This window comes from Macrotis lagotis, chromosome 1 (assembly GCF_037893015.1).
Source record: "Macrotis lagotis isolate mMagLag1 chromosome 1, bilby.v1.9.chrom.fasta, whole genome shotgun sequence".
NCBI classification, from domain to species: domain Eukaryota; kingdom Metazoa; phylum Chordata; class Mammalia; order Peramelemorphia; family Peramelidae; genus Macrotis; species Macrotis lagotis.
This window is the reverse complement of record NC_133658.1, coordinates 811,907,577-811,918,382: the sequence shown is the minus strand read 5'-3', so window position 1 is coordinate 811,918,382 and position 10,806 is coordinate 811,907,577. Positions and strand designations below refer to the sequence as shown.

The window sequence follows — 10,806 nt, the reverse complement described above, 5'->3', positions numbered from 1 at the left end:
CATAGCATACATTACCTTCTACTTTCATGTCTGTATAAGCTGAGACTTATGTCTGGACAGAATCCCCATCCTCTCCCCCCAACCCCCACCTCTGTCCCCATCTATTGGAATCCCTAGCTCCCTACAGCTCAGCTCAACTCAGATGCCACTTCCTATGAGAAATCTTGAAAAAATAATTTGAAATTGAATTTGTAATATAATTGATTTCCTTTGTAATCATATGAATTTTATTCATTTAAAAATATCCCTAGACTTTACCAGTCTGACAAAAATACTTTTATGGAATCATAGTCTGAACTGGGAGGTTTCTTTAGAAGTTGAGTTCAAACTCTTCAATTCACAGTTGAGTAATAAGGTCTAGAGCAGATGTGTCCAGCCTGCTGGCCACAGGCTGCATGCAGCCCTCCAAGTTTAGCCCTTGTTACAAGTAGCTAGTAAATGAAGGAACATCACAGACCAGCTTAACCCTTAACTAACAAGGCTCCACTTTTTCACATAACTAACATTGTGCCCTCTCGTTTTGTTTTTTACACAAGATATGCATATAGAAATTAGGATCTTTATTTTAAAATGTTATATGACTTGCTTGTGATTGCAACAGACAACTTCCGTTGTAGAATTAATTGCTCTTTTGTCACAGGACTTTGAGAAAAGATTTCAAGATTATAGAAAACATCAACTGCATTTCGGTCTATTTGCTATTCCATCTTCAGTTAACGAGTTGCCTGCAAACTTGCAAATAGAATGTATTGAGTTGCAATCAGATGTGCAACTTAAATAATTAATCAAGTGTCTTTATTAGAATTTTATAAATTGGACCTGCCTAAAGAAAAATAAACAATTCACAAATATGTCCTGCTCATGACCTCTCTTTGGTATTTGTGAAGTACATTTTTCTCCATGTACAAAAGGAATAAATAGAATAAAAACTTCAGACCTGCATTTTGAAAATATTCTTCACATCACTATAACTGCTATCAAATCTTGATATATCGGATGTACTGGTATCGAAAAAGGAGGCTCGGCGTTCACATTAAAAATGGCATCTTCTTATTTTTGTTTAAAAAGTAAATGTTTTACTTTAATAATACACTCATTTTATATTATACTTGATTATTTTATTACATATTTTATTCATTGATATGTGTTACGTCGTAAATAATTAAAAATTAAATTATATATGCGACCCTTGACAAGTTTTCTTTGGGCGTAAAACCCACGAGACCCTAAAAGGTTGGACACCCATGCTCCAAATGCCAAGGCTGAGTCTCCAAGACTGGAGGGGAAAGCAAGAAGGCATCAGAGTCTTCGGTTCGCCTGGACTACATTTCCCATGAGGCCTCCAGCTCCCGAGATGCACCTCGGCCAAGCAGGAAGTACGCTTCCCAGAGGGTCGTTTGCGTCCGGAACAGATAATATCCTGTCCCAAGACCCGCGCCAAAAAACTGCCCGGGGCTTCCCTCCAGAAAAATCCCAGTTGCTCCTTGGGGCGGCTGCAGGAGAACACAGGTCCGGTAGCGGGACTGGGAAGGGCGGAAGGGAGGAGAAGGACGGAAGTGCGCAGGACCTTGCGCAAGGTGGGCGAATTTCACCGAGGCTCCGGCACACGTCATCGGTCCGTCAAGTGGCTAAAGCAGATTGAAGACTACATTTCCCAAGGAGCTGTGCGGGAAAAGACTCTCGCGTGAGCGGATCTGTTTCCGGGTCCTTCACCGCTCAATCCCGCCCCAGCCCGCCGGAAGCGCCGCGGCTGCAGAGATAGGAGGCTTCCGGCTCTCGTCCTTTCCGCGGGCCTCGGTGGTCCCGAGCAGCGCGGGGGGAAGGGTTCCCGCGCCACGCTTGCCCCTTCCTCCCTTTCCCTGCGGGCTTCCCTAGGCCTCCGTCCCCTCCGCCTAGCCCGGCTGGGGAGGATGCTACTGGCGACTCCGGGACGGAAGGAGGAGTCAGGCGGGCCGGGGAGGCCACGGCGCGGAAGGTGGTGCCGGCGACCGCCGCCGAGAGTCTGCTCCATGGGGCGCCGTGAAGAGCACCGGCCCTGCAGTCAGGAGGACCCGAGTGCAAATCCGGCTCAGACGCACAATAATTACCAGGCCTTGCGGCCTTGGGCAACACTTCACGCCGCTGCCTTAAATTAAAAAAAAAGAGAAAAACGACATCCTGCTCCATAGAAGGAACACTTGGCTTAGCATGTCCGGAACCGCCTGGGGCCTTCCTTGGTTACAGGTGTTTTCTCGCTCTCCTCGGGGGCACCTTCCTCAGTACCCCCAGCCGCCCCCCCGCACGAGCCTCGGGCTTGACCCGGTACCGGATGTGCGCCGGTGACCCGTGAGAGCCGGCTTACACTGGACGGACCCCCGTGACAGTGACAGGCGCGGACGGAGCCGGCGTGGGGGGCGTCGGGGTGCCGGTCACTGGGGTGGCAGGGGCGTCGGGGCGGGCCGGACCCTGAGAGCACCGGGGATCCCCCGAGCTGCAGGGCCCTGGGGGGGGGGGGCTCTTGTCACGGCCCAGTGAGCATCCAGGGAAATGGCAGGTAGGATGCCGCTCACAAGCAGCACAAAGGTGACAACACTGAATAAATCATTGTCACATTCAGGTACACAAACGTTTTACCCGGGTTTTAGGAAGATTTGAAGTGGGGCCCACTTCCTCCTATGGGGATGAAGTAGGATGGACAAAGGTCTAGAAATAAAGTAAAAAAACGAATTTGACTAAAGCAAAGATGGGAGGTGGGTAGGTTTGGGCCAGATTGTGGAAGGTCCTAAATGCTAAATTTAAGTTTTAATTTTATTAGGCAAACCACAGAAGCCTAAATTTTAAATTTCTAGTTAAAGGGTTATTATTTAAAATAGTTTAAGGACACAGTGAAGCAGAATATGAAACAATTCACTATTAATTCCCAAGGGAGAGAAGTATAATATTTAATCTTTATTATAGTCTTGTAGATTGGAAGACAAAGACAAAATAGTACCTGATTTTGAGCTTATATTCTGCTGGTGCAGATACAACCTGGAATTGAAAAGAGAGTCTGTTCCTAAAACAGGGTTCTTAGCAAGCATGGACTTCCTGCATATAAAACGTTCTTCTGAGGAGTTCAAGGCTTCACCAGATTTACAGAGGGATCCATGGTGTGAAAAATATTAACTCCCATCCTAAAGGTTTTATGGTTGTTAGGAGATGGATATGGAACTCGGAGCTAAATGAAGATATGTATATGAAAAGCATTAATAATCAGATCATATGCTGAAACAAATACAAAAGGTAAATTCCTTGAAAAGAATATGAGCTCAAAATGTAATGAGAAATCAACCATGCATTCATACTAACATTGTCTTGGTTTCTGAGATTTTGTATACCAACGTCTGCCTAAGCCAGAGTCTCCTCTAAAAAAATAATCAGCAAATGTTTATCCGGGTTTTTTTTTCTGTTCTTGTTTTTTAGGTTTTTATAAGGCAAATGGGGGTCTAGTGGCTTGCTCAAGGCCACATAACTAGGTAATTATTAAGTGTCTGAGGTCAGATTTGAACTCAGGTCCTCCTGCCTTCAGGGCTGTTGCTCTATCCACTGCATGACCAAGCCACCCCCTGGGGTTTTCTTTAGGTGCCATTAATAGAGAAAGCTCCTTGTGGGGAAGCCATTTACACTCTTGTTCATCTCTAATGATTGGGAAGTTCTTTATTATGAACCAGAATCACCTTTCACTACCTGTTAATTTCTAGTTGTTTCTTACCTCTGGGGCCAAAGTGAGTAAGTCCAGTCCCCTCTTAGGAATCACAGCCATTCAATTACCATATTTAGCCAACTAAGGTTGCTCTAGTCCAACCATCCCCAAAGTTCCTCTGACAGATGGTTATATGGCATGATCTTTGATCCTCTCATAATCCTGATCACTATGGTTTTTGATGAGCTCCAGTTTGTCAACTTCCAGGATATGGCACCTAAAAGTAAAAATGATGACTCCATAAGACATATGAAAAGACCTCACAAGTCATCAGGTCTAATCCTCCACTGACTAGATAGAATATAATTCACTGAGACAGTCATCTCAGACTGCACATGCAGTATCTAGTAACAGGGCCTTAATTGTATTAGACAATTTGGCTTCTCAAACTGTTGGCATTGATTTTGCAGTCAGCAAACTTTTATCAAGTGAATACTTTATGCCAAAGCACTGGGGATACAAGGAAAGAGTAAAACAAGTTCCTTCTCTCAAGGAGCTGAGAATCTGATGTGGGGAAGCATGCAAACAGCTATGTACAAGATTTAGATGGGACACTTATGTACACAGTCTCAGAAGAAAGCCATGGAAGTTAGGTGCAAATGAGTCAGGAAAACATGGTAATGAGGGTGGGGTGGGTAGAAGGGGATCTGGGAGCCAGTGAAACATCAAGGAACAGCAAGGAGGCTGGGGTCATTTTTACAGAGTTTACTGCAGGAATTAAGATGCAAGAAGACTAAAAGGTGGGAAGGGGCAAGATTTTACATTTGATTCTGGGAGGCAATAGGAAGCCACTAAAGTTTACTGAGAATTTACAGAATTTTAACTGAGCCATTCTTTAACCTAGGCAAAAAAGGGCAGGCCAGAAACTGCCAGTAATCAAGTAATTTAATTACTTTCATTGCAAGGAACAGATTTGCAAATCGGAATTGCTCCATCTTGTTACAGTTAAAGCAGAGAATACATATATGAATCGTAAGGGGGCAGATGGATCACAAAAACAATCATTTTTAGGGCTTGAGTGCTTTTCTCAGGATAAGCCCATTAGTGCAAAACAATACTTACAGCAAGTTTTGGAAATCATAATCACTGAAGTAGGACAACATAGGTGCCCTCAAGTTCTGTGGGAATGGTTATTGATTATTTAGTTTTGGGGACAATTTATTATTTTCCTTGCTATAAAACAGGTTAAATATTTTTGTGATTCATCACAACACAAAGCAAAAACAGGAAAGAATGCGGACTTATCAGTATTAAAGATTTTACTCCTGGGGGGTGGCTAGGTGGCGCAGTGGATAGAGCACCAGCCCTGGAGTCAGGAGTACCTGGGTTCAAATCCTGCCTCAGACACTTTAATAATTACCTAGCTGTGTGGCCTTGGGCAAGCCACTTAACCCCATTACCTTGCAAAAAAATATTTTACTCCAGACTGCTTTGTTATCTCTGATTCCCAAACCAGAGTAAAGGATCTCTAGAAACTAAATTATTAGTAAATTCATTACACATATAATATTGATTAGTATGAAAATCATAGCAATCATTTGACAAAGGGAAAAAGGGGTGATATGGTCAGACCTGAATGATCAGTTTGGGGAAACATTTTGACAACTGAGATTTGAGAGGGAGAGTAAACAACAGGATACCCAGATGGCTTTTACTAAACTCTTCTTCAGCAGTACTTCCTTAATCCCATAGTTGATTGTAATGCAAACAAATTTCTCCCTACTAAGTATCTTATTCTCTTCTGTCTTGATGTTAGCTTTGATCTCTTCTTGAATTCTGTCATCCTGTATATTTGTGTTATGTGCATTTTTGACCACATAATAGAAAACATGGAATCTGATTTCAGTATCCCTGGAAAACCTGTTTTCCACCTGTCCAAATCCTGTCGGTCCTTTCACCCTAGTTCCAGATTCATCTGATTTTCAATGGATATGTCGCCTACTTCTTTCTTCTCTGTACTACTATGGAATATATTCTGTGAATCACACTTCAATAATCTAATGGCTCTGGGATCTTATCACTGTTCATGTTCTTTCCAGTGATGAAGCTCAGTTAATATATCTGCCCATCCTGCATCCTTCCCAAATGTTTTCTATGTAGAGTTTACCCAATGTTCTGAGTACCTTCTTTACTTTATCCTGATATCTCAAAGAAACCAATGTAACACACAGGCTGTCCAGTTATCTTATGATCTCTCCATGCACCCCCCCATCTTCTTGTTCATTTATGCATTTCTAGATGACATCCTGTACTCAAGTTATTCACACATGAATTGAAGGATTCATTATTCTATATAATACATGTTTACTGCATCTGAGATTAGAATGTTTCATTCAAAGATATAACACAACCAGAATAAAATTGATATTAAAAATATTATAGGAGAACTTGGAGGTTATTAAAGGAGCTTCACAAATTTCACAAAGACAACACAGCCCACTCCTTTTTAATTCTGGCCCAATTCATTGTCCATGTATATCCTGTCTGTCCAAGATATAGTGATGAGCTTTATGTATTGTTCATTTATCTGCATTTCATAATCTGGCTAAGAGGTATTTTTCAAACAATTGTTTCTATGTAATTTAGACCAATTGGATGCAATCAACACAAAGTCATTCCCAAACCAGAGGATTTGGAGGACCTTACCATCTCTAGGAAATTCTTCAATTTAGATTTCTGTTTTGTTTTTTTCTTCTAAGACCCTAGTGAATACCTTTAATCAAGAATACATCTTATAATTTATGCCTTGTCTGCTAATTATGATCAGGATTAAACAAATCTCTGATGATTATGAGCAGTCAGTTTGTTGAACAAAGTTCTCTTGAAATAACTACATTTACCAAGGTTATTGGATCTAGATATAAAAGAGAAGATGGAATATATTACTATCAGATAGAAGAATTTATGAATGAGACAACATTGTGAGATGTAAAATGCATGGTTTTTGATACATTAAATTTAAAAAGTTTTATACAAATGAAACCAATGTAGCCAAGACTTAGAAGGAAATTAAGGGAATGTCTATTGGTTGGGGAATGACTAAACAAGTTGTGGTACATAAATACAGTAGAATACTATTGTATAAGAAATAATAAGCAAGATGATTCTGTTAATTCACATGAACCTCATTTATTAGAGCAGTTAGAAGGAGCATATGTAGACAAGGCACAGGAGGGAGCTGAATATGAAGGGATACTACATTATAAAGATGGACTTAATGGGTAAGAAAGGAATGTACTAGGAGAAAGGGAAAGGAGAGGTAGAATGAGCTGAGATATTTTATCTTAAGCAAGAAGGGGTGGCTAGGTGGCCCAGTGCATAGAGCACCAGCCCTGGAGTCAGGAGTACCTGAGTTCAAATCCTGCCTTGGACACTTAATAATTACCTAGCTGTGTGGCCTTGGGCAAGCCATTTGCCTTGCAAGAAAGTTTTTGTCATGTAGTATGGGGGGGGAAAGTGAGGGAGAATTCTCATCAGAAGTGGCTCAGAGAGGAAATAACACAATAGGGTATAGAAATCTATCTTATCCTAGAGGAAAGGGATGGGAGAAGGGGGACAGGGGAGGGAAGGTGGGGTGTAGGTAATAGAAGATCAAGGGAGAGTTGGATAAACACATTTGAGGAGGGACAGGGTGAAAGGAGAGAATAGAATGGGGGTGGGGAGGAAAAAGATGGAGGGAAATACAGCTAGCAATAGCAACTGTGGGAAAAAATATTGAAGCAACATCTCTGACAGACTTATGATAAAGAATGTGATCCATACCAGAGACAGAGCTGATGGTATCTGAACATTGACTGAAGTACACTTTTTTGCCTCACTAGTTTTCTTGAGGTTTCTCTATCCTTGTGTAGGGGAGGAGGGATTATGGATATTATGTGATATTAAAATTTTTTAAAAGGAAATGAACAAATTGATTTACAGATGACACTAGAGTGTATCTTTGATCAAAATGAGGAAATGGCTAAATCTTATTCTGTATTTCCAATCAAAAATTGGTTTCCCAGCCTCCAACTAATAGTTAAGTTCTCTGAATGTTGTCTCTGTATAAAAATGTCAATCTGCCATGACAAGGCCTGCCTGTTTCTTCCATCTGAATTTGACTTGGCCAATGTCAATACTACCTGATCTTTTTAATAGCACCAACAAATTACCTGGGTTAACAAATCACAAGATAAGAGACATCTTGGATGAGGAGAGAGAATTATCATAGGTTTATTTGTAAACCTTACCTCTCCAGCCCAAGTGGGATTCTTAGTAATAGGAATTTGAAACAAATGTTTTAACTTATGAAAGGACCATAATGTAGAACGATGTCATCTATATGAAATCTCATTGATTGCTTAACTCAATTTTATGATTCTTTGTCCTTTCTGTATAAAATGACCCTAAAATTTTGTATCAGGGTTGGCATCTTTAATGATGCCATCCATCTGGGGTTTTGGTAAGATACTAGAAAATAAAACTACATGGATAAAACTAATTTTTATTTCATTTCTAGCCTAAGAAAATTATGTTTAATACTATTAAAATGTGTGTTCTGACATTCTGTACATAGAACATTCCTGTAGAAATAGACATGTTCTGCTATTTCCTTATCTCTTCTTCCTTAAAAAGTTCCATGTACATTCAACAAATTTATTTAAAAGATTAAAGGGAGAAAGAGGAAGCGGTCGCGGCCGAGGACAACAGCGGCTTGGGCAGCCGGAGCTGGGTGCAGGGCCACCGGCAGGAAGGTCTCGTCATGGCGGATGGTTTGAAGAGATTCCTGTACAAAACGTTACCAAGTGTTGAAGGTCTTCACGCCATTGTAGTTTCAGACCGAGATGGAGTGCGGGTTATCCAAGTGGCTAATGATAATGCTCCAGAGCATGCTTTGAGACCTGGTTTCCTGTCAACTTTTACACTTGCAACAGACCAGGGCAGCAAACTTGGACTTTCAAAAAATAAAAGCATCATTTGCTATTATAACCCATACCAAGTAGTCCAGTTCAATCGGTTGCCATTGGTGGTGAGTTTCATAGCAAGGAGCAATGCCAATACTAGACTGATTGTCAGCCTAGAAAAGGAACTTGCCCCCTTGTTTCAAGAATTGAGACAGGTTGTGGAAGGTTCTTAACCTGAGTAAGGCCTAATTAACCATGGCAATGTTGTGGTCCCAGTGAGTCCAGTCTGGCAACTTTGACTTCTTCAAGTAATGTAACTCCACACACACACACACACACACACACACACACAGAAAAGACAACTTCCCCACCTTAGATTGAAGAAGTTTGTATTTATTATTTCTGAATCAGTGGACTGTTGTGTTGGGTTTTAGGCTCAATTCTTCTCTAGTATGATTTCTGGGGAGACCACTAAAATGGGTCATATCTATCACAGCTCCCATGGAGTTTAACTCAGCCATCAGTGAGGGATGAGATTCTTATCCAGTGCATCAGAATCGCAATGTAACTCGTGATCCATGAGCCCCCTAAGGCTCCCCTGTTATGTACAGTCCATGCTGGCTTGCAGTAGGCAGGCCCTGCTCTGTATATGCTATTGCTTTGTTGTGAATAATAGAGAACTTATTTTTGTGAAAAAAAAAGATTAAAGGGAGAGAAGGGAAAATACCCATTTATTGAATATATAGCCATTAAACTAAAATATAATACAAATATTCACTGCTGACAAAATAGAATCTCTTAATTGTGAAGTTATGCACTGTACTCCCCATGTATAAGGCACACCTTAATTTTGGGGCCCAAAATTTGAAAAAATAATATTACATAAAGTTATTGAACTCAAGTTTTATTCATCATGAAATTCAAGGACCTGCTCATAGCTTTCAGCATCTTTTGGATGTCTGGTGCATGGACGCATGCTTAGTCCATTCCATTCCATTTCATAACCTGAAGCACCAATTGTGTCCTTCTTTGAAATCAGTCACTTCTTTTTCATCAGCAATTCTTGCCTCATGCTGAACCTTCTTTGTGGACACAGGAATTCCAATGGTCCTTTGCTCTTCAATCCATCTCTTCATTTCCCTCTCTAAATCAGGTCATTTGGTTAACTTGCCTCTCATGGTTTTCTTCTGTTGGGGCAGTCTTCCCATAGCCAGCCTCAGATTGTTTTCTCAAGTTGGAGGAGGACCAAAATGATGGTCAGCAGCTCAATTTCCATTCACTTTTGCAAATTGGATCACTTTGAACTTGAATTCAACACTGTATAATCTTTTCTGAGCCATTTCTGGGCAGAACGTGGTAAAAAGGTAACCTAATCTACTGGTAACAAATGTGAAACAATGAATGTCAAGACAAGCAAGAAAAATCAGGAAATGACAGTTAAAAAAAATCTACAACTACTGTCTAAGAAACTCCCAGTTTTTAGACTCCAAATTTTTCAAAAAAGGATGTGTCTAATACATGGGGGAATACTGTACTTACTCTGAGGCCCATATACCCTGAGTTACATAATAGTGACATAATTGTCTCATTTCGGGCCAATTAACAGACTACTGCATACAGTTTATCAGCAAGAAAAGCACTTGCATTTTCTGTGATTCTTCTAATCTGAATATCACAAAAGAAAAATAAAAAATGTAGGCTATTTTGTTTCGTTTTCAAAGGTGCATCAAGAGGAAACACTCAGATCAAGAAGTTCATATTCTTGAGGAAGAATGAAGAATTAATTTACAGCCTGAGTATGTAAATTAATTCTTCAGAACTGGCTCTGCTGGTCAAATAGTTTACTTTCCAAAATTGAATGTCTCATATGTAAACCAGGGTTATTAACTAGGATCAGGTATCCATGAATTCATTTTTATTTTCACCCTCTTTGAACTGAAATTTAACATTTTTTAAATTAGGAATTTGTGAAGTAAAAACAAAAAAAAAAAACACAACATGAAGGGGCCAGGGGCTTTCCCAGACTGCCCAAATGGTCCGTGACCCCAAAAAGTTAAACATCTCTGGACAATTATAAGACTAACAGCTATCCTCCCCATAGATAAAAGGCCAAAAGATAGGAGCTGTCTTCAAAAGTATTGGAAAGTATTCACAGCGTAAAATGGTGCTCCAATAATAGAAAGACAAAGCAAAATAACCCTG

General features: G+C 40.6%; 1 pseudogene; it reads left to right on the top strand.

The window, feature by feature from the left end:
• Positions 1-1,382: 1,382 nt before the first annotated feature.
• LOC141508412 (ragulator complex protein LAMTOR3 pseudogene) lies at positions 1,383-10,336 on the top strand (annotated as a pseudogene).
• Positions 10,337-10,806: the final 470 nt, after the last annotated feature.